At 36.7% G+C, this 21,280-nt stretch overlaps 1 protein-coding gene across 4 annotated transcripts in view; it reads right to left on the reverse strand.

Annotated features, from left to right (window-relative positions):
* Positions 1–21,280, reverse strand: part of TTLL7 (tubulin tyrosine ligase like 7) — a 161,183-nt gene that overhangs the window by 129,767 nt on the left and 10,136 nt on the right. The window lies entirely within an intron of this gene.

The following is a 21,280-nucleotide window of genomic DNA, read 5'->3' on the forward strand; positions in this document are numbered from 1 at the left end:
GTGCAATTTTAAATATTGTCTCTACCTATATTATTTTCTGCCATTATTTAGTTATTTAAATATTCACTTTAATGTCTTCTTTAACTAGAATATAAGATTCTGTACAGTATATATATTCTGCATTCTCCACAGCACTCTGCATGTTCAAAGTGTGGATGGGCCTCATTCAATTAGTTGAAGGCTTTAAGAGAAAACACACTGAAACCCCAAAGAAAGAGGGAACTCAGCCTCAGACTGTCTTGGACTTGAGTTGCAACATCAGCTCTTCCCTGGGTCTCCAGATTGCCAGCCCTGCAGATTTTGGATTTCCCAGTGGCCACAGTCACATAAACCAATTCATACTCATTCTCTCTTCCTCCCTCTCCCCCTCCTCCTTTCCACTCTATATATACTATTGATTCTGTTTCTTGAGAGAACGCTGAGGAATACATTCATTATTCCACAGGGTCAGCTACATTTCATGAGACTAAAACCATGATCTAACATACTCTTTAAGGCAAAAAGTTTCTGGAGAAAAGATACACCAACCTAAATATAACCAAGGCCTAAACTAAGGATGTTAGATTATTATAAAAAGGATGGATGAGGACAGTTGTATAAAGAACAATCTACAGGATTTATCTTAATAGAAGTAAGAAAAAGAGCAGATTATATAGACTATTTCATAATTACCACCATATTTCTTTGATTCTAAGCCATACTGTTTTGTTTTTTAACATTCAAAAACATATAAAATTGTGATGCATCTTACAATCACTGCCAGTCGGGTGGCAGTCCTGACATAGTGATCACTGCTGTGCATTTACATCAAGATTCGCAGAACCAGTGTCAGAGACTGAGAGAAAAATGCAGATATGATAATGGAACACTCTTCTAAGAAATGTTGCATCACCAACTCTTGAAGACAGAGAGGATGATGCTGTACAGAAAAACATGGACAATGAGGACTCTAAAGAAGAAGAGATTCAAAAGTGTCTGCCTTTGAATGTGAAGAAGTTTAAGGAATGCCTTGATCAATTTATTTGACTTATATTTTTCCTTTTCTTCTTTGCATGAAAGTGATGTGACTTTTTAAAATTATCTTTAAGAGCATTTAAAATAAACACTCTTCCAATGTGTATAAAATAAAATTGTAGTACTAAGAAAGTGTCACTTCACAGTTGAAATTGCAGAGGGTTTTTTTTTTCCCAAACTAATAAAACAACAGTGTGTCTTACAATGAATGTGATCTTAACTGCAATGAAAAATAGCAGCATACTGGCTATCAGAATCTCGAGTGTATAGAACTAATGACAACTCCAACCATCTTTTGAACCTTTACTCTATGCCAACAGTTCTCAAACTTGAATGGGCATCAAAATCTCCTGGAGGGCTTGAATAAGATCACTAGGCTCCTTCCCCAAGCTTTTCACTCAAGGCAGCCCAACTCATGTCAGACCTACTCCAGCAAGGCTGTGAAACCTCATATACTCTTGACCTGGGCAGGATTAGCTCAGGGCAAAGGGTTGAGCCTGCAGAGAAAGGGTATCAGTACCTGCAGCTGCACAGAGGGAGGGGAAACAGTGACTGACACATATGTGATCCATTTCCAAATCCAATTCTGACACCAACAATCTGTGTGGTAACGGTACAACGTACTAACATTTCCAATTATTAACCTGAAAAAAAAGGAAGAAGTAAGACCCTTCTAGCTCTAAAATTCTAAAATCTTTGTCCCAAGCAAAGAAAAAAAAATGTATAATCTAGGTCACTCATGATCTGGATAGGCTTTCTACTCAGGCCTCACGCAAAATATAACTTTTAACATTCCAGTTAAAACTGGACTCCAAATGAAGAACTTCTAAAGTAGTGAAGTAAAAAGTTCAGCAATTCTTCTCCTCAAAACAATGATAAAACTGCACAAAACTGTCACAACAACCATTCCAGGACTCTGGAATATAAGAAATTGAAAGGCTTTCATTCAAGAAAAAGTACTGAACTTGGAGGAAGAACAGTGGGAGTGGCATTTTAGCCTGGAGCCATCCTCATACACCAGTACCCTCCAGCTCCATCAGTACCAGGGCTGGGCAGGGCATGAAATGCAGCAGCTTTGCTGCTAAATAGACCTGACTTGATTTGAAGCAAAGTGTGGAAAAGCACCATGCCCATAGGCATAAAAAAAAAGAATAGCAAACTTGGTGGCAAATAATCAGGGAAAGCCAACATCACAGTTGCCTGTGGTTGTGATCCTGTCTATACCATTACTGGACCAGAAAAATACTGGAGTCGTAAGTACCCACCCTCCATCACACCTAATCCCAAAATGAAGAGTGGCCTGCCATTTTCTCTGCCCTCTTTACTCATCACCTCCACTCCTTACCCACCTCTAAAAAGGATAAGAACTTAAGCATGGAATCCAAAGACACACAGATTATATCTAAATTCATGTTTTCAATGAAGACATTACACCCCTCTGGCTAGTGAGAAGTCAATTATATCTGCTTCTTGACTCTTAGTTGGGTTCTAGTTAGATGAGACATATTACAATTGAGTTCCAAGGAGAAGAGGTTTTATTACAAACACTAATAAAAGTCAGCTAGGATATTGGCCTGGAAAAGTATCTTTTCTTTTGCCCTCTTGTAACACTAAGGTTAGGGAATTGAGATAACTTTCTCAACTTATGAGTCCCTAATGTTTATCCCCACAACAGTTTCCATCTTATGCTGTGAAAGAAAAATGTAAATGCTAACTTTATAATCTCAATCTATATAACTGTCAAATGGAATTTTCCTTCACCCAAGGAGGTGGTAAGTTGTGGTGAAGATATTAATAATAAATGTAGAAGTTCTTTATAGGAAGTCTCTCTGTCTACCCTTTATTTAAATTTATATTTTATTTATTTATTATGATTTTTTTATACAGCAGGTTCTTGTTACTCATCAATTTTATACACATCAGTGTATACATGTCAATCCCAATCTCCCAATTCATCACACCACCACCCCCAACCGCCACTGATTTCCCCCCTTGGTGTCCATACGTTTGTTCTCTACATCTGTGTCTCAATTTCTGCCCTGCAAACCGGTTCGTCTGTACTATTTTTCTAGGTTCCACATATGTGCGTTAATATATGATATTTGTTTTTCTCTTTCTGACTTACTTCACTCTGCATGACAGTCTCTAAATTCATCCACGTCTCTACAAGTGAGCCAATTTCGTTCCTTTTTATGGCTGAGTAATATTCCACTGTATATATGTACCACGTCTTCTTTATCCACTCATCTGTCTATGGGCATTTAGGTTGCTTTCATAACCTGGCTATTGTAAATAGTGCTACAATGAACATTGGGGTGCATGTGTCTTTTTGAATTATGGTTTTCTCTGCGTATATGCCCAACAGTAGTGGGATTGCTGGGTCATACAGTAACTCTATTTTTAGTTTTTTAAGGAACCTCCATAGTGGCTATATCAATTTACATTCCCACCAACAGGGCAAGAGGGTTCCCTTTTCTCCACACCCTCTCCAGCATTTGTTGTTTGTAGATTTTCTGATGATGCCCATTCTAACTGGTGTCAGGTGATACCTCATTGTAGTTTTGATTTGCATTTCTCTAATAGTGATGTTGAGCAGCTTTTCACGTGCTTCTTTGCCATCGGTATGTCTTCTTTGGAGAAATGTCTATTTAGGTCTTCTGCTCATTTTTGGATTGGGTTGTTTTTTTTTTTTAATATTGAGCTGCATGAGCTGTTTATATATTTTGGAGATTAATCCTTTGTCCGCAGATTCATTTGCAAATATTGTCTCCCATCTGAGGGTTGTCTTTTCGTCTTGTTTGTAGTTTCCTTTGCTTTGCAAAAGCTTTGAAGTTTCATTAGGTCCCATCTGCTTATTTTTGTTTTTATTTCCATTACTCTAGGAGGTGGATCAAAAATGATCTTGCTGTGATTTTTGTCAAAGAGTGTTCTTCCTGGGCTTCCCTGGTGGTGCAGTGGTTGAGAGTCCGCCTGCCGATGCAGGGGACACAGGTTCATGCCCCGGTCCGGGAAGATCCCACATGCCGCAGAGCGGCTAGGCCCGTGAGACATGGCCGCTGAGCCTGCGCGCCTGGAGCTTGTGCTCCGCAACGGGAGAGGCCACAACAGTGAGAGGCCCACGTACCGCAAAAAAAAAAAAAAAAAAAAAAAAAAAAATTTCCCTTTAGAGAGGAATAGAAAATAAAGCAAAATCCTAGAAATCTTCTTTTCCTAATCAATCGGAGCAGTCTGCTTTTTAAGTTCTGATTTCAGTTTGACATTATCAATGGGATGTCCGAGTAGAAATGCCAGGAAGCAGTCAGAAATCAAAACAATTGCTAATCAAAAAAAGTAAATAAATAAGGTGTAGGGCTTCCCTGGTGGCGCAGTGGTTGAGAGTCCGCCTGCCGATGCAGGGGACACGGGTTCGTGCCCCGGTCCAGGAAGATCCCACTTGCCGCGGAGCGGCTGGGCCCGTGAGCCATGGCCGCTGAGCCTGCGCGTCCGGAGCCTGTGCTCCGCAACGGGAGAGGCCACAACAGTGAGAGGCCGGCGTACTGCTAAATAAATAAATAAGATGTAGTTCTTCACTTGTCTACCTTTCAGCTGAATATTATGAAAGAGATCTCCCTTAGTTTGAGATCCCCATAAACAAACCCTAATAATAGGATTCAGATATAAGTAGTTTATTTCAGGAAGTACAGGAAATCCTGTTAGGGGAACTGGGAAGTGAGACAGGTAAGGGAAGGAAGTCAATCAAGCCAGTCAAAGCCAGCTACACTATAGATGGCTGAAGCTTAATCCCTGAGGAAACTCTGAGAACCAGTGTAAAACACCACGCTTCAGAGTTAACCCAGCCAGGGATCAATCATTGGTTGACGGCTGCTGTAGGGGGTGGATGAGTATTAATTCCCTAGCACTTTTAGCCTTCCTGAGGGGTGAGAGTGGGTGTGGGGAGATGAGGTCTAGAAAGGCAAGGGTCCTGTAGTTCCATGGCTTCCAGAAAGGTCCTCAAAAGCCCTAAGGGAAAGTAATGCAGATGTTGGCAAGCAGGTGGAAGTAGGGAGAGCATAATGAAGTGGTAAAGCACCAAAGATATGGTCAGGACACTGAGGGCTTTTAATCAACAGCTATCCCTAAATTACATTATTTGTGTCCAAGACTTAATTATCACTTACCTGATGATGGATCCATTCTACACTATGGTTTAAATTCAACAAACAGACCATCTATCGTGGCCCAGCTATCATATAAAAAAGAAGTTAAAATATCAGCACCAGTTCTTAGCAAGGTCTAGGATCCAGTTTCTATACGGAGGACTTAGGAATAACAAACTGGTTTAGATGGGTGTGGTAGGAGATTTGCTACTGCATATCAAGTACACTATAGTTGCTTATATTGTTTACTTGCTGTATTTGCATAGTAGGTATTCTATATTAATTCGATTGGGCTGTGTGTGTGTGTGTGTGTGTGTGTGTGTGTGTGTGTGTGTGATTTTGATGAAGTTGGTGTAGAGGTTCTACATATGTGGTTCACATCCACAGGATACACCTCTGTGGCCCACTGCTGGAACCTTTCATTCTGTCAACTCCACTGCATGCACTGGAGGTTGCTGCACTCCTGGTTCTGTACCCCATCCTTGAATGTTTCTTCTGGACCCTACAGTTTTACTGCCTATTCAGACTTACCTTCCAGTTCTTGGCATATAGTCCTTGGTTGTCTTTGCTGTTAAGGTTTTAATGCCTCTGTTATCTCTAATAATAAACTTCCCACTCCAGTCCCCCTGCCCTGTAAAAACCAATCCTAAAAATATAAAGTAAGAGGAAAAAAAGGAAGAGATGGGAAGAAAGGATTTACACCATTTAAACCTCTAGTTCCTAATTCTCCTTTAAACTCCAGATTCTATAACCAAAGCTTTTCCCTCTGACATTTCAAACTTAGTAGCATTTTCTATCTTAAAACTTCAGCAATCCCAGTAAGTAACACATCCCATATGTCTACTAAGAGACTTGTATGAGAATATTCATAGCAGCTTTAGTAATAATAGGATGAAACCAGAAACAACACAAATACAAACTAAGAGTAAAATGAAGAAATAAATTGTGACATATCAATACAATGGAAAACTACATATTAAAAAAGAATGAACTACACCTAGTCACAACAACATGGATTACTATCACAGCATAATGATGAGTGAAAGAAGCTGGATACAATATAGTATGCCCATATATTCTGTATGATTTCATTTATATGAGGTTCAAGAACAGGAAAAACTAAATCTATACAATAATCAAAACAGCATGGTACTGGCACAAAAACAGACACACAGATCAATGAAACAGAATAGAGAGCCCAGAAATAAACTCATGCACTTATGATCAATTATTCCACAACAAAGGAGGCAGGAATATACAATGGAAAAAGACAATCTCTCCAATAAGTGGTGCTGGAAAACTGGACAGCTACATACAAAAGAATAAAATTAGAACATATTTTCATACAATGTACAAAAATAAAGTCAAAATGGATTAAAGACCTAAATATAAGACCTGAAACCATAGAACCCCTAGAAGAGAACATAGGCAGAACGCTCTTTGACTTAAATAGTAGCAATATTGTTTTTTATCTGTCTCCTAAGGCAAAAGAAATGAAAGCAAAAGTAAACAAATGGGATCTAAAAACTTAAAAGCTTTGCACAGCAAAAGAAACCACCAACAAAAAGAAAAGACAACATACTGAATGGGAGACGTATTTGCAAATGATATGACTGATAAGAGGTTAATATCCAAAGTATATAAAATGTTCAAATAAATCAGTATCAAAAAAACATAAACAACCTGATTAAAACATGGGCAGAAGACATGAATAGACATTTTTCCAAAGAAGATATACAGATGACCAACAGGCACATTAAAAATGCTCAACATCACTAATCATCAAAGAAACTGCAAATCAGAACCACAATGAGATATCACCTCATGCCTGTCAAAATGGCTATTATCAAAAAGTCTATAAATAACAAATGGTGAGGATGTAGAGAAAAGTGAACCTTAGTACACTGTTGGTGGGAATGTAAATTGGTGCAGCCACTATGGAAAGCAGTATGGAGGTTCCTCAAAAAACTAAAAATAGAAATACCATATGCTCTAGCTATTCTACTCCTGGGTATATATCCAAAGAAAATGAAAACACTAATTCAAAAGGATACATGCACCCCAATGTTCATAGCAGCATTATGTACAATAGCTAAGATATGGAAGCAACCTAAGTGTCCATCAACAGATGAATGGATAAAGAAGATGTACACACACATACACACATGCCCACACAGACAGGGGTATTACTCAGCCATAAAAAAGAATAAAATAATGCCATTTGCAAAAATGTGGATGTACCTAGAGGGTGTTATGCTTAGTGTAATAAGTCAGACAGGGAAAGACAAATACTCTACGTTATCACTTATATGTGAAATCTAAAACAATAAAACAAATGTGTATAACAAAACAGAAACAAACTCACAGATATAGAGAACAAACTATTGGTTACCAGTGAGGAGAGGAAGCAGGTGAGGCACAAGATAGAGGTATGGTATTAAGAGATACAAACTACTATGTATAAAATAAATAAGCAACAAGGATATATTTTATAGTACAGAGAAATAAAGCCATTAGTTTGTAATAACTGTGAATGGAGTAGAATCTATAAAAATATTGAATTACTATGTTGTACAACTGAAACTAATATAATATTGTAAGTCAACTATGATTCAATTTTTAAAAAAAATATAAACCTAAAATGATAGAATTCAGAATAAAGGCCACCTCTGGGTAGAATCAGAGGTCATTCACTGTGATTAGTCATGAGGGAAACGTGGGATGCTGGAAATGTTCTATATCTCTACCTAGGTGATGCTTACACAAGTTTAAACATACTTAAAAATCCATCAAGCCGTATCCTTAATATGTGTGCCATTTAGTCTATATATGTTACATATATTTGTGTGTGTATGTGTGTGTGCGCATGTGTGTGAGACCTCAATTTTTAAAAAGGTAGTGATATATAACCATCAGAGATAGGAGGAGAATGAGACTCCAGGGTCACAGAAGTCAAAAGGAGAACAGGGTTTCCTAAAAGGTAAGGTATGATCAACCACATGAGTACTACAGAAAGAAAAATCAAAAAGAAAAACGACCAAGAAGTAGTCACCTTATTTAGAAAAGTGGAGGTTATGACTGCTTGGGGGACAGCAACAGGAAAAGTCAGATTACTGAGGCTTTACTAGATAAAAGAAGGAAGAGATGACCTTCAAAAGGGAATGGGAAAAGAAAGATGGCATGTAGTTTAGGGAAAAGAAGGTCTAAAGGAAAGTTGGGTCTTTTTGGAGGTGTGTAATAAGAGAGGGATATGAGAGAAAAAACTTGAATATGTTGAGCCAGTGAGTTAAAAATAACTAAAAATAAAAAAGAAATGAAATGCCTAATGGGCTAGGCACAAGGATCTAACTACAGCCCACAGGCCAAATCCAGCCTACTGCCTATTTTATAAATAAATATTTAGTGTAACACAGTGACCCCCCATTTGCATATTATTGTCTAAGGCTGTTTTTGCCCTAAAATGGTAGGACAGAATAGTTGCAATAGAAACCATCTGACCTCATACAGAAAAGTTTACTGAGCCCAGAATGAGGGTACTCTAAGAGCTAAAAGGAGAATTAATAGACATAGAGAGGTTAACTCTCTACAAGAGTAGAAAATGTGAGATTTTGTCAACAAATAGTGGTCGAGAGAGTGAGGGATATAAAAAAATTAGTCCTATTCTATGCCAGGGAATGAGCAGTGCACTGAGTGTCCATATATAAATTAGAAATGGTTTCAGGCCCCCAGAAAATAAGTCAACTATAATAATATTAACAATTACTATTGATGCTTCTACTACTACAGCAATGACTAATATTAATATCATACTGCTTACTGAACATTTCCATCTGGATATTCTCAATGTCACCACAAACTCAAAACCAAACTCATAATCTTGGAATCTTCCTCTCCCTACCCCCTAGCAATTCCATGCTCAAGTCCTGCTTTGTTTATCCCCTGATTATTTTTGGAACCCATCTACTTGTTTATGTCCCCTTCCCCTCCACATATAGTCCTAGCCACCATCACTCTTTCACTTGAACCACTACACTAGGTTCCTAATAGGGCTACTCATATTTATACTCTTAGTCCCCTCCAATCCATTTCCTACAATGCAGATTCCAAAATACAAATCTGATCACAATCTTGTCATGTTACTCTCGCACTTCCCTTCCCCCCCATCATCCTAGCTGGCTTAAACTCCTTTGACAGCTTTTCAGTGCTCATCTGATAAAATCCAAAAGCCCACTCATGGCCCAAAAAGACCTTTCCAAAAAAGACCTGTGATACTAGTCAATTCAGCTAAGTTAACAATATTTCCTGTATATCCCTTCCTTACGTAGTTTCAGGTTAGAGTTAGCCACAAGAAGAAATCTGCATGTAATTTTGAAGGCAGAAGTAAAGAAGTAGCCTTTATGCTCCAAAGTTCAGTACAGGGGCACCACGCACTGTTGTGCATGTTGACACTAATCTGCTGGCTCCCCCTTTCGGTATAGAGCAGCATCTGAGCCTGCAGCTGCTCCAGATCCTGTCAGATCTTCAGCTTCTCCAAATCCTGGTATATCAAGCCTTTCTGGACCAGGCACACGTGCAGCTCCATGGCAAAAAACAGCGCCTCTTCCTGGAGGTCACCCACATTGTCAAGACTAAAGAAGGCAAGAGTCAGATATAGGTTCCAGTTTGTTCTTATGGGTTCCAATCTATTCTAGCAGATTCTAGTTCATATTAGTTCTTTCCGATTTTCAGCCCTGCTGACCCAGCACCAGATGCAAAATTATAAGCCCTCTGTAGACTGCTTTTCATCTTTATAATAAATATTTTATTCCATATCACTCAGTGGTTCTGCTTCCCTGATGGAACCCTGAACAGATGCAAGTGCCAATTAGCCTGCCTGTCTTTCCAGCCTCTGAGCCACCTTCCCTTTCACTCTCTGTGCGGTAACTACCCACTGCACATTCCCACTACATAGGCTTTATACATGATACTCTTTCTGACTGAAATCAACCTCCATCGGTCCCTGGCCTTTGCCTAGTTAGAGCCCACCTTCCCTGACATTACTCTCAGAGCACTGGGTACTTTTCCTTCGTAGCACTTATAGTAATAATTATACATTTATTTTTAATCAATTCCATCTCTGTCACAGGACTATAAACTTGCAAAGAAATGCGACTATGTTTGGTTCTGCTCACAGGTGTTTTCCAAGCACCTAGGACATGACAGGCGCTCAATAATGAGTGAATAAATGAATGAATATTTGCTCTGTACCAAGCACTATGTAAAAATGCTTTATGTAGATTATCTCATGTAATACAAAAATGCTATGAGTCTGGAACTATTATCATTCCCATTTTACAGATGAATAGATGGTTACATTGCTGTAAGTGGTAAGACTGGTACCTTACCACTTATGCACAAAGAACAGCTTTACTCCAGCATTCACACTATCAATCCCTTTGCCCTTCACAACACTATAAGGCCAATGTAATAAGATTTTTCTTTTTCATTTGACAAATGAATAAGCTGAGAGTTAAGAAGTTAGTTGACTTGCCTAAGGCCATGCTAGGTACCAGCTAAGGCTAGAGCCCAGGTCCAACACCAAGTTCATTGCTTTTTTTAAAAAAAAAAAAAACCTTAATTCCACTACCTCCCTGCAGCCAGGCACAAAATTCATCCCTATACTGTATCCACATTCAGATTCACAAAATCTCTCCTTCTGTGACTAACCTCCACAGTAAACTTTCTATGAGCACGATCTTCTTTTCAGAAATTAATAAAGTTAATGGAAAGACATAGCACAGCACTTTAAACAACACATTGTATGCTAAGTTCATACAATACCATGGTTTAGTTTCCGTTAGCATCATTTTAACACATCTTAAGACCTTTAATCAAAGGGAATATAAAATGGGGGGAAATGTATATCATAGCATATTTATATGGAAAAGTTTTTCAAAAGGATGAAGTTAATTTTTCATAAGGAAAAGGAAGTAAGGAAGAAGGAAGAAATAAGAGTAAGGGAGGGCTTCCCTGGTGGCACAGTGGTTAAGAATCCGCCTGTCAATGCAGGGGACACAGGTTTGAGCCCTGGTCCGGGAAGATCCCACATGCCACGGAGCAACTAAGCCCGTGTGCCACAACTACTGAGCCTGCACTCTAGAGCCCGCAAACCTCAACTACTGAGCCCACGTGCTGCAACTACTGAAGTCCACGCGCCTAGAGTCCGTGCTCCACAACAAGAGAAGACACCGCAATGAGAAGCCCGCGAACCGCAACAAAGAGCAGCCCCTGATCGCCACAACTAGAGAAAGCCCGCGCGCAGCAACGAAGACCCAACACAGCCAAAAGTAAAAAAATAGAAAAAAAAAAGAGTAAGGGAGGAAAGCCAAGGGAAGAGGGTGGAAATGATGGGTTGAGGGTTAAATTTTTCTTCCTAACAAAATTAAACCATTTTTTTCAGTCACATAGGAGTGTATGATTTCATTTGCCTCTACAAAATATGCTTAGTCATTAATTCTAAGTAAATCACACAGCCTCTGGCAATGGCTGTCCTGTGTGACACATTCTAGATTTCAACTGTCAATCACAAGAGACTCTAATATTTCCACAGTGTCAAAGGTAATAATTTGAGAATGAGAACAGCAGAGTGAGAGCACATGGCAGATAATCATACTGACAGCACATGTCAATCTTCATAAGACTCAACTCAATGGTTTAGATACTTCTCACAAATTCTAGAGTCCAATCCAAGTGGATTATTCCTAGCTTGGGTTTTATCATATTGGAATGTTCTGGAAACAAATAATCCTTCATTCAAATCCTACATTCAGAAAATGTTCTTCCTTTCTCTACTAATACCTCACCTCAAAACTGTTCTACTGCTATCAAATGAATTTAATTTTGTGCCTACAAAGGCTAACAAAGTAAAGGATTAAGCCCTTCTTTAGGCTTAAAATTCTTCAATTTTCTTGAGATCCTCAATAGCAAAGCTTTTTAAACTAAATCATCTGTAAAACCTTAAAAAGCTAATTTTCCTTCCTGAAATCTGACACTTCAATTTTAAATACCTAATTTCAGCTTTGAATACATGATGCCTGTTGGTATATCAAGCATTTCATTTTCAGGTGCACTGACAAGCAGAAATACCAACTTATATTCTCATTCACAAAGCATAAAGTTCTTCAACTTCTTTTGCAAATATCTGACTCTACCATGATACACTTTTGCATTACACATTTTTGTAAGTCACTGTCAATAAACAATAACTAACATATAGTAAATGCTTACTAAGTACCAGATACTATTCTAAGAACTTTACATCTATTAACTTATTTAAATTTAAGAGCATATGTATCCTACAAATGCTTTAATACTTGAATAGGTTGAAAGAAAATGCACAAAGAAAAAGGTAAGACAAGAATGCACTTTATCTAAACAAAGTTGATGTAGCAGCTTACAAATCCATTTCCTGGACACAAAAAAATGTTTGTTTTGTTATTTGAACATTATTAAGTATAAAGAACACATACATCCATGAAAAATGAATGCTTTCTCAGTCACCATTATGGAAGCTGTTATTGAAAACGAAGAAGCAAACTAAAGATTATGACAAGAACTAGTAAATTCTTATTTAAATGCAAAGGCAACTAATAAGTTATATATTTGAAATAAATCATTCAGATATTCTTTTTGAATCAATTATATTACAGAAAAATCATACTGAAAAAGAATTATAATAAATAAATAAGCTTCCTAAGACCAAAATCAAAACAACAATAGGAAAAAGCATACCAGAAGACTACTAAATATATCGACTTAATACAATGGAAAATATGACCTTGTTAATAAGCACACAAAAAATATTCCAGTCATCATGACATTAAGCGTAACAGATTTTGACATCAAGTGGCAAAAGCATTTGTAGGTTAATACTCACTTTTTTGTACTTTCTAGAAAATATATACCAGACACAATCCACTATATAATATCAATACATTTCTACTAAAATTAGAATACTTATGTTTGAGATATTTATCTGAATCAAACTGATCTGCTATACCTGCCCTGTAAGTCACTGTGTAAGGTTTAAACTTAAATCTAAAATATTTTTTAAGGTATTCAATCTATATTCTTGAGGCTGTTCAGTGAAAGACAATTCTATAATTCATTGAAATAACTGCATGGGTAACTCAGCTCCTGATGATAAAAGTAGCCATTTTCCTCTCTAGTAAGCAGTGTTCTCCCTTTTTTTCTCAGTCATATGCTATTCTATTGTTTGACAGAACAAAAACAAAACATAGTGTTTTCTACATGATATGAAAAGCACTTATTTAGCACAGTGCCTAAAACATAGTAAGCATCACAAAAGGGTTAGCTATACATTATTGTTGATGTTGTTAATCAAGGAAACCAGACATGTATCAAGTGCCTACCATATTCCACACATTGCACTATAGGCTTCACAATCAGGCATTTCAACATACACTGCACTAGAGGAGGTTTAAAAAAATACTTATGCCTATACAATACTTAGGAATAAGCTTAACTAAGGACGTGAAACTTGTACACTGAAAACTACAGAACAGTGAAAAAAGGAATCCTAAAAGGGCCAAGTAAATGGAAAGACACCCCACGTTCATGAATTAGAAGACAATACTGTTAAAATAGCCACACTTCCCAAAATGACTTACAGATTCAATGCAATCTCTACCAAAATCCCAATGACATTTCTTACAGAAATAGAGAAAACAATCCTAAAATTCATATGGAACTACAAAGGACATCAAAAAGCCAAAACTATTTTGAGAAAGAACAAAGCTGAAGGTAACACACTTCCTAATTTCAAAATATATTACAAACTTATAGTAATTATAATAGCATGATACTGGCATAAGGCTAGACACATAGACCAATGGAACAAAAGAGAGTCCAGAAATAAACCCACGTAAATATGGTCAACTTATCTTCGACAAGGATTCCAAGCATAAGCAATAGGGAAAGGATAGTCCCTTCAACAAACGGTGTTGGGAAAACTGTACATCCACATGCAACAGGATGAAATTGGACCCTATCTTAACACTATATGCAAAAAATCAAAATGGATTAAACACTTAAGTGTAAGACCTGAAACTGTAGACTCCTAGAAGAAAACAAGGGAAATGCTTCATATGATAGTGGTCTTGGCAATGATTTCTTGGATATGACACCAAAAGTACAGGCAACAAAAGCAAAGGTAGACAAGTGGGACTACATCAAACTAAAAAGCTTCTGCACAGCAAATGAAACTGTCAAAAGAGTGAAAGGACAACCTACAGAATGGGAGAAAATATTTGCACACCATATATCTGATAAGGGGTTAAATAGTCATAATATATGAGAAACTCCTTCAACTCAATAGCAAAACAATAAACCAATTAAAAAATGGGCAAAGGAGATGAATAGATATTTCTCCATAGAAGACCTGCAAATGGTCAACAGGTATAAGAAAAGATTCTCAATATCACTAATTATCAGAGAAATGCAAATCAAAACCACAATGAGATATCACCTCACACAATTAGACTGGCTATTATCCAAAAAAAAAAAAAAGAAAAGATAACAAGTGTTGGTGAGGATGAGGTAAAACTGGAACCCTCTCACATTGTTGGTGGGAATGTAAAATGGTGCAGGCACTGTGAAAAACAGTATGAAGTTTCCTCAAAAAATTAAAAATAGAACTACCATATGATCCAGCAATCCCACTTCTGAGTATTTATCCAAAATAATTGAAATCATGATTATGAAGAGATATTTGCACTCCCAGGTTCATTCCAAGACATGGAAACAACCTAATGTCCATCAGTAGATGAATGGATAAAGAAAATGTGGTGTATGCACACAATGGAATATTATTATGCTTTAAAAAAGAAAGAAATCCTGCCATATATGACAATATGGGTGAACCTTGAGGATATTATGTTAAGTGGAATAAACCAGTCACAGAATGACAGATATTGCATAATAATATTTTTATTAGGTGTCTATAATAGTCAAACAAGGAGAAACAGAAAGAAGAATGGCAGTTGCCAGGAGCTGAAGGGAGGGGAATATGAAGAGTTGCTATTCAAAAAATATAAAGTTTCAAAAAAGAAAAAAAAAATACTGATGCCTGGGTCCCAGCCCCAAACATTCCAATTTAATTGGTCTGAGATACAGGCTGGGCATTGAAATTTGTTAAAGGTCCCTATATAATTTAGACATACAGAAAAGTTTGAGAACCACTATTTAAATAGATGTGTTGTTTCATTTGATCCTCATAGATTGTTTTATTAATTCCATTTTACAGATGGGAAAACTGAGATTCAGAGAGATTCACTAACTTGTCAAAGACTTGGACAGGTCTCCTCAACTCTCAAAACCTTTGAACTATACCATGTTGCCTTCTGAACTGCAAATATGCTAAAGCCATCGGTCTGTTTCTCACAATCTTGAAACCCTGATGAGAAAAAGCCAAATAGTTCCTTTGTAAACCTGCATATTGTGTATGAAAGGGTCCTCCCTATGAATTCTGAACTCTAGTACAGGTTTTTGCTTATTTGTTTTTTAAATACAGACCATGACCTAAGAGGGTCATGAAATCAATTTAGTGAGATTCAATCAGCATTTTTAAATGAAAGAATAGAATAGATGAAAATATAAGAGAGACAGACTGCATTGCATGTAGGAGGAAAAGTAAGTACTGAGTCTTGACATTTTTCTTTCTGGTGGGGGGCAGGGGGGAAGGCATGGGTGTGTTTGGTGTATGTATACTATGGCAAGAAATAAATTGTTATTTCTTCTTACCATGAGTTGCAGCCAAATATGTTTGAAAAATATTCTAGCTAGAGATAAAAGCATGAGATAAAAAGACAATCCTGAAAATGGTATTCATTTTCTAATTTGCATGCACTTAACCTGTGTTTTCCTCTAATCCTGGAATGTTCTCCTTCACCACCCAACATTCAAGCACAGCTTAGATGCCCTTTCTTTTCCTTCTATCTCTTAGGCAGAATGGTCTGTCCTTCCCATGAACATTGTTACAAAATCTACCACATTGTATCATATTTTTAAAGTATTTGATTTAAAGTTCTTTACTGGAAAAGGCAGTGTCTCTCATTCTGAGCAATATGAACAAAACACAGAGCCTGATACATAGTAGAGCTTAATGTGTTTGTTTGGTTTTCTTTTTAATTAGGTTACAGCAACTCTGCATTATTTTCCTCATGAAATTTTGGTGATACAAAATAAAAATTAAGAGTGAATCACATCTTCCATCTTTCTAAATAATCACAAATATAGTTACTTTAATATCTGGCTTATCGACACCTAGTCTACATGATACCCTTTCTCTGCGAAGGATTACATCAAAGAAGAAGGAAGACAAACTTTTAAAGTATCTCTATTGCATTGGCCTACATTGTTTATACCAGCCTACTCTCTTATCTATTTTAATATTAAATAGACTTTTCCAATTTCTTTTTTCATACTTGGTTATTTTGGGGGGGGGGTTTGTTTGTTTGTTTGTTTTGCGGTACTTGGGCCTCTCACTGCTGTGGTCTCTCCCATTGAGGAGCACAGGCTCCGGACGTGCAGGCCCAGCGGCCATGGCTCACGGGTCCAGCCGCTCCGCGGCACACGGGATCCTCCCGGAGCGGGGCACGAACCCGCGTCCCCCGCATCGGCAGGCGGACCCCCAACCACTGCACCACCAGGGAAGCTCCCATACTTGGTTTTAATTAAACAGATTTACTGAACACTTACCAAGCAAAATACACTAAATAGGTTATGTTTTGTTTCCATTTTACAAATGGTAATGGGGAAAAAAACATTTTTACTAAAAGGCAAATCAAAACGAAACAAATAATGATTTATTCTCTCTTAATCTTAAATTCTTAACTCCACCAAACTCTTTTTGTCATCTATGTTCATCTAAATAAAGGTATTTTATCATGTCTTTCACATTTCTTAACTTCATTGAAATACTGGCACTATTTGATTATTCAAAAAACGTCTTTTAAAAATATACATTATATATATAAATGTATATACAAATATACAAATATGTGGTTTTAATATCTTATATCCCTGACCAGTCAAAAATCCAATATTATCACAGTGATCTGAATAATTAAGACATTTAACAGATATCATTCACCATATCTAGTAAGCACCAGTTAACAGAAACTACAGAAATTTAAATAAAACAGAACTCAAATTTATTTAGCATTAGAAGAAAGTAATTTAAAATTATAATAGGATATAAATGAGAATAAAATTGGAAGAATGCCAGAAAGCATACTCCCTAAAAATCTATTTTAGGAATCCATGTGAAAAATTCTGCCAGTCTTTCTGCAAAGTTAACCTTCAATATTTCTAGTTACAAACTTCTGCAATCTTAAAACGTGAAGAAGAAAATCACATACCATTCTTTGGTTTCAAATTTTGGGCCCAAATCAAATGGTTTTATGACCTTCTACTTTATGCAGCTTCACCGAACATTATGGGCCCAACTATTAGAATGAACAGCCAGCCATGGCTGGAGCTGACTGGCAGACAGCATCGCTGATTCATCTCAGGAAGAAGCAGGCTGCAGCACCCACAGTTCTGATGATGTCCAAAGAGGGTAAAGTAATGGTCATAAGCCAAGTATTTCCTCTTGGAGCACAGACAGAAGGACTGCAAGTAGACAAAACTCTGAGCTCACTACATTTGAATTTCAATTTAAATGTGGTTCCTTTGGGCCAGAAAAGGGCAGTGGGGAGGTAAAAGTAATAATTTGCAGAGCTATACTGTGATCCCAAGATTGGACAATTTAAGTATGTTTTTAGAATACAGTAACGTTTTCCTATTTCACGTAATTTCATTAACAAGTTATATGACTATTTCACCTATACTATGCTAAGTATTTAGCTTGTACTTTATAACCTGGAGGTAACCTATAACAAAAAAAAATGAATTTCCTATTTTCCTCATTTTAGTCCATTAGAATTTATATAACAACTATCTCACCTACCAAATATATACCTAAACATGTTAGAGTTAAAATAATAACCCTTCATCTATTATATTATACAATCTGAGACAACTGCTTAAGAAGACCATTAGGATAAAAATGATGCAGATACCAGTCATACAGATTGAGTTACAAATGTGCCCTGGGGACTATATGCACCAGAGAAGCTTTCCTTTCTCAGCTTCCCAGTCCATTTATCTGACTCCTCACAGACCAGAATCCACTAATTAGAGGAGATGGACTAAGGGACCCTAAACCAGAACCACATCCAAAACTCAAATGAGACAGATAAATTATAGTCATAGAAAGAAAGGAAAGGAGAGGAGAGGAGAGGGGAGGGGAGGGGAGGGAAGGGGAAAGGGTAGCCCTCTTATTTACCCTCTAGAATGACATCCTGCAGATTTTCCATAATATAGAGAAGAAATGCTCTTTGCCAAAAATTAAACATTCATCTAGTTTTCCTATGAGAAACTGCAAATCTCAACCATGAAAGCAAGACTAATAAATAGGTAGCATAAATCTAATAATTAAATATTTTTATATTTTTATAACTGATTTTTGTAACTCATTGTATAACTCATTTTTTAAGGATCAGTTTAAATCAAAATTAAATCAAACTCTACAGAAGACTTTCCAATAAAGCAAGAGGTGTTTTGGTATTTGGAAAAGGAAAACTGAATGAGAATTATAGTTTATTATATTATTATAACATATAATACTATATATTAATAATCATTTATAATTAATAATAGATTATGTTATTTTTATATGTTACAAATAAATAAGCATTTATTTAAACCCCAAAACTCTAATCTGGCAGTGAGGAAAATGGAAATTTCTAATATGATGGAAATTTGGCTATGTTATAATCAAATTAGTTGCTTAGAATTTCAAAACAATCATTGAGGCTAGGATATATAACTGAGTCTAATTCATTCTTTAGCACATGTTAAAAGTACCTAACTGACTCCAAACCTAAGATCATGACCTTCCCACTGATTTAGTCTGGACAAGAAGGATGGGCCCTCCTTTCTCTTGTGGGCCCTGGGAAGCAGAGAGGAGCCCATGCTCTAGCTTCAGCCGCCTGCAGACATCACAGTGAATCTGAGTTAGTCCACCGTGGGCAGCCCCAGAAGGCTTTAAATGATGTGGAAAATGTGTACAGATTGTAGGACTTACTTAAGGCAAATTCTCAAGGGATTACTAATGAAAGAAAATTAGACTCAAACGCTCAAAAGATTTTTAAAAATCAAATATCCATTACGTTGATCTGACAGTTGACTTTAAAAGACTACTGCTAACGAAGCAAACCAACCTAAAATGCTCATGCAATTACTACAAACTAATTTTACTCCTCTATTCAAAAAAGTCTGCGGCCTAATTCAACTTTTGCTAGGTGAGAATTTTCCAAACCCCAACAATTTTTTTTTCACTTTCTCTCAATAGAAACTTAACTGATGGTTTAAAAAACACTCCAGAAAAAATATTTTGGTCTGAAGAAAAAAATTACACTTCTCTGCAAGAGAGGTGGAAGTGGTAATTCCAACTATTTTATCTCTACCTAAAACTGTTCTAGCTGAAATGGGCATTTGGAGCCACATTCCCTGTGATAAATTTAGGACTTCCAACACCTACTCTTCTGTGTGTTGGAACAAATGCAAAATTGATTTTGGAGGAGATTTAAACCTGTCTAAGATCATTACTTTAGCCCATTTGCTGCAGAGGAGCCATGCCTTCTATTTAGCTACATACATTTGGTAAAGTCCTCCTATTACTCGGTCCAGCTGACTCTCAAATCATGGAATTCTTTACTTGACTGAGAAGAAATAATAGCAGGTAATTCTCAGGGAGCAAAACCTCAAATGGATTGCTCCTTAACATCTCAGCTAAGAATAATAATATGTATGAAGGAATTCCTAAAAGATATGCAGAACTTTCTTTGAGACACTGTAACATCCATTCCTAGATTAAGCCAGATCATCAGAGAGCTACATACCTGGACCACACTATACTGTTGGTCACAGCCACCCTATAACAGAAGAATAGTTATTATTTATTGAGCACAGACTACAATCTTCACCTATATCACAATGGTCTCAAGGCAGATATTATTCTCATGTTAGAAAAGAAAATAATCAGATCTTTGGAGGTTACTTCCCCCAAAGACACAGATCCACATCATGGGTCCATTGAAGGACATTATAAAAAATAGCCCAAAGAATCCTACTGAATTCCACTGTAAGGATATTGAAGACATTTTGCATTACACTATACTGAATCCACTTTAAAAGAAACTGTAGCATAAATTTCACTTTGGATTCTACATAGGAACAACTTTGTTCCTCTTAGGCAATTGGTTTGTTTTTCTCTCTGATTAGCTTTTCAATTAATCATTAAACTTTCTGTATGTCCCTCTTTGCCTGGAAGTTAGAAAACTTGAATTAAACATGTGCCCAGCTCTCAGTGCTTTGCGACCACTTAGAGGGGTGGGATAAGGAGGGTGGGAGGGAGATGCAAGAGGGAGGGGATATGGGGATATATGTATGCATATAGTTGATTCACGTTGTTATACAGCAGAAATTAACACAACACTGTAAAGCAATAATACTCCAATAAAGATGTTAAAAAAGAAAGCGTGTCCAGCTCTAATAAACATGCAGGATTTCATAACATGGATTCTGTGAGCTAATGTCTCCCCAGCTCACTTCATCTTATTTTTGCCCTCACTGATATTCTATGATTTTTTATCATCTCATCTTGCATGTTCATTCTATTACAAACTAGGTATCTTCAAATGGTATTACCAAAATCTTATAAAAACTCTACAAGGTGTACATTTTACTATATACAAATTATACTTCAATGAAGTACTGGGGAAAAACACAAAAGAAAAGCCATTTACAATAATCAAAATCAAAAGACAGTAATGTAAATATTTCTTGTACTATCGTTTAGTCAGTTCTTGGTAAAACTTTCTAAATTACTTCATCCTTGCATAAGTTATAACTGAATTAATATTTCTATTATAATTTGTAACTTAAAATATAGTTATATGTCTATATAAGACATTTGTTAAAGTTAGGGTGGAGATAATTTTGAGGGATTTCATCTTGTGAAGATT

The sequence above is a fragment of the Mesoplodon densirostris genome, chromosome 2 (genome assembly GCF_025265405.1).
Source record: "Mesoplodon densirostris isolate mMesDen1 chromosome 2, mMesDen1 primary haplotype, whole genome shotgun sequence".
In the NCBI taxonomy this organism is placed as follows: Eukaryota; Metazoa; Chordata; class Mammalia; order Artiodactyla; family Ziphiidae; genus Mesoplodon; species Mesoplodon densirostris.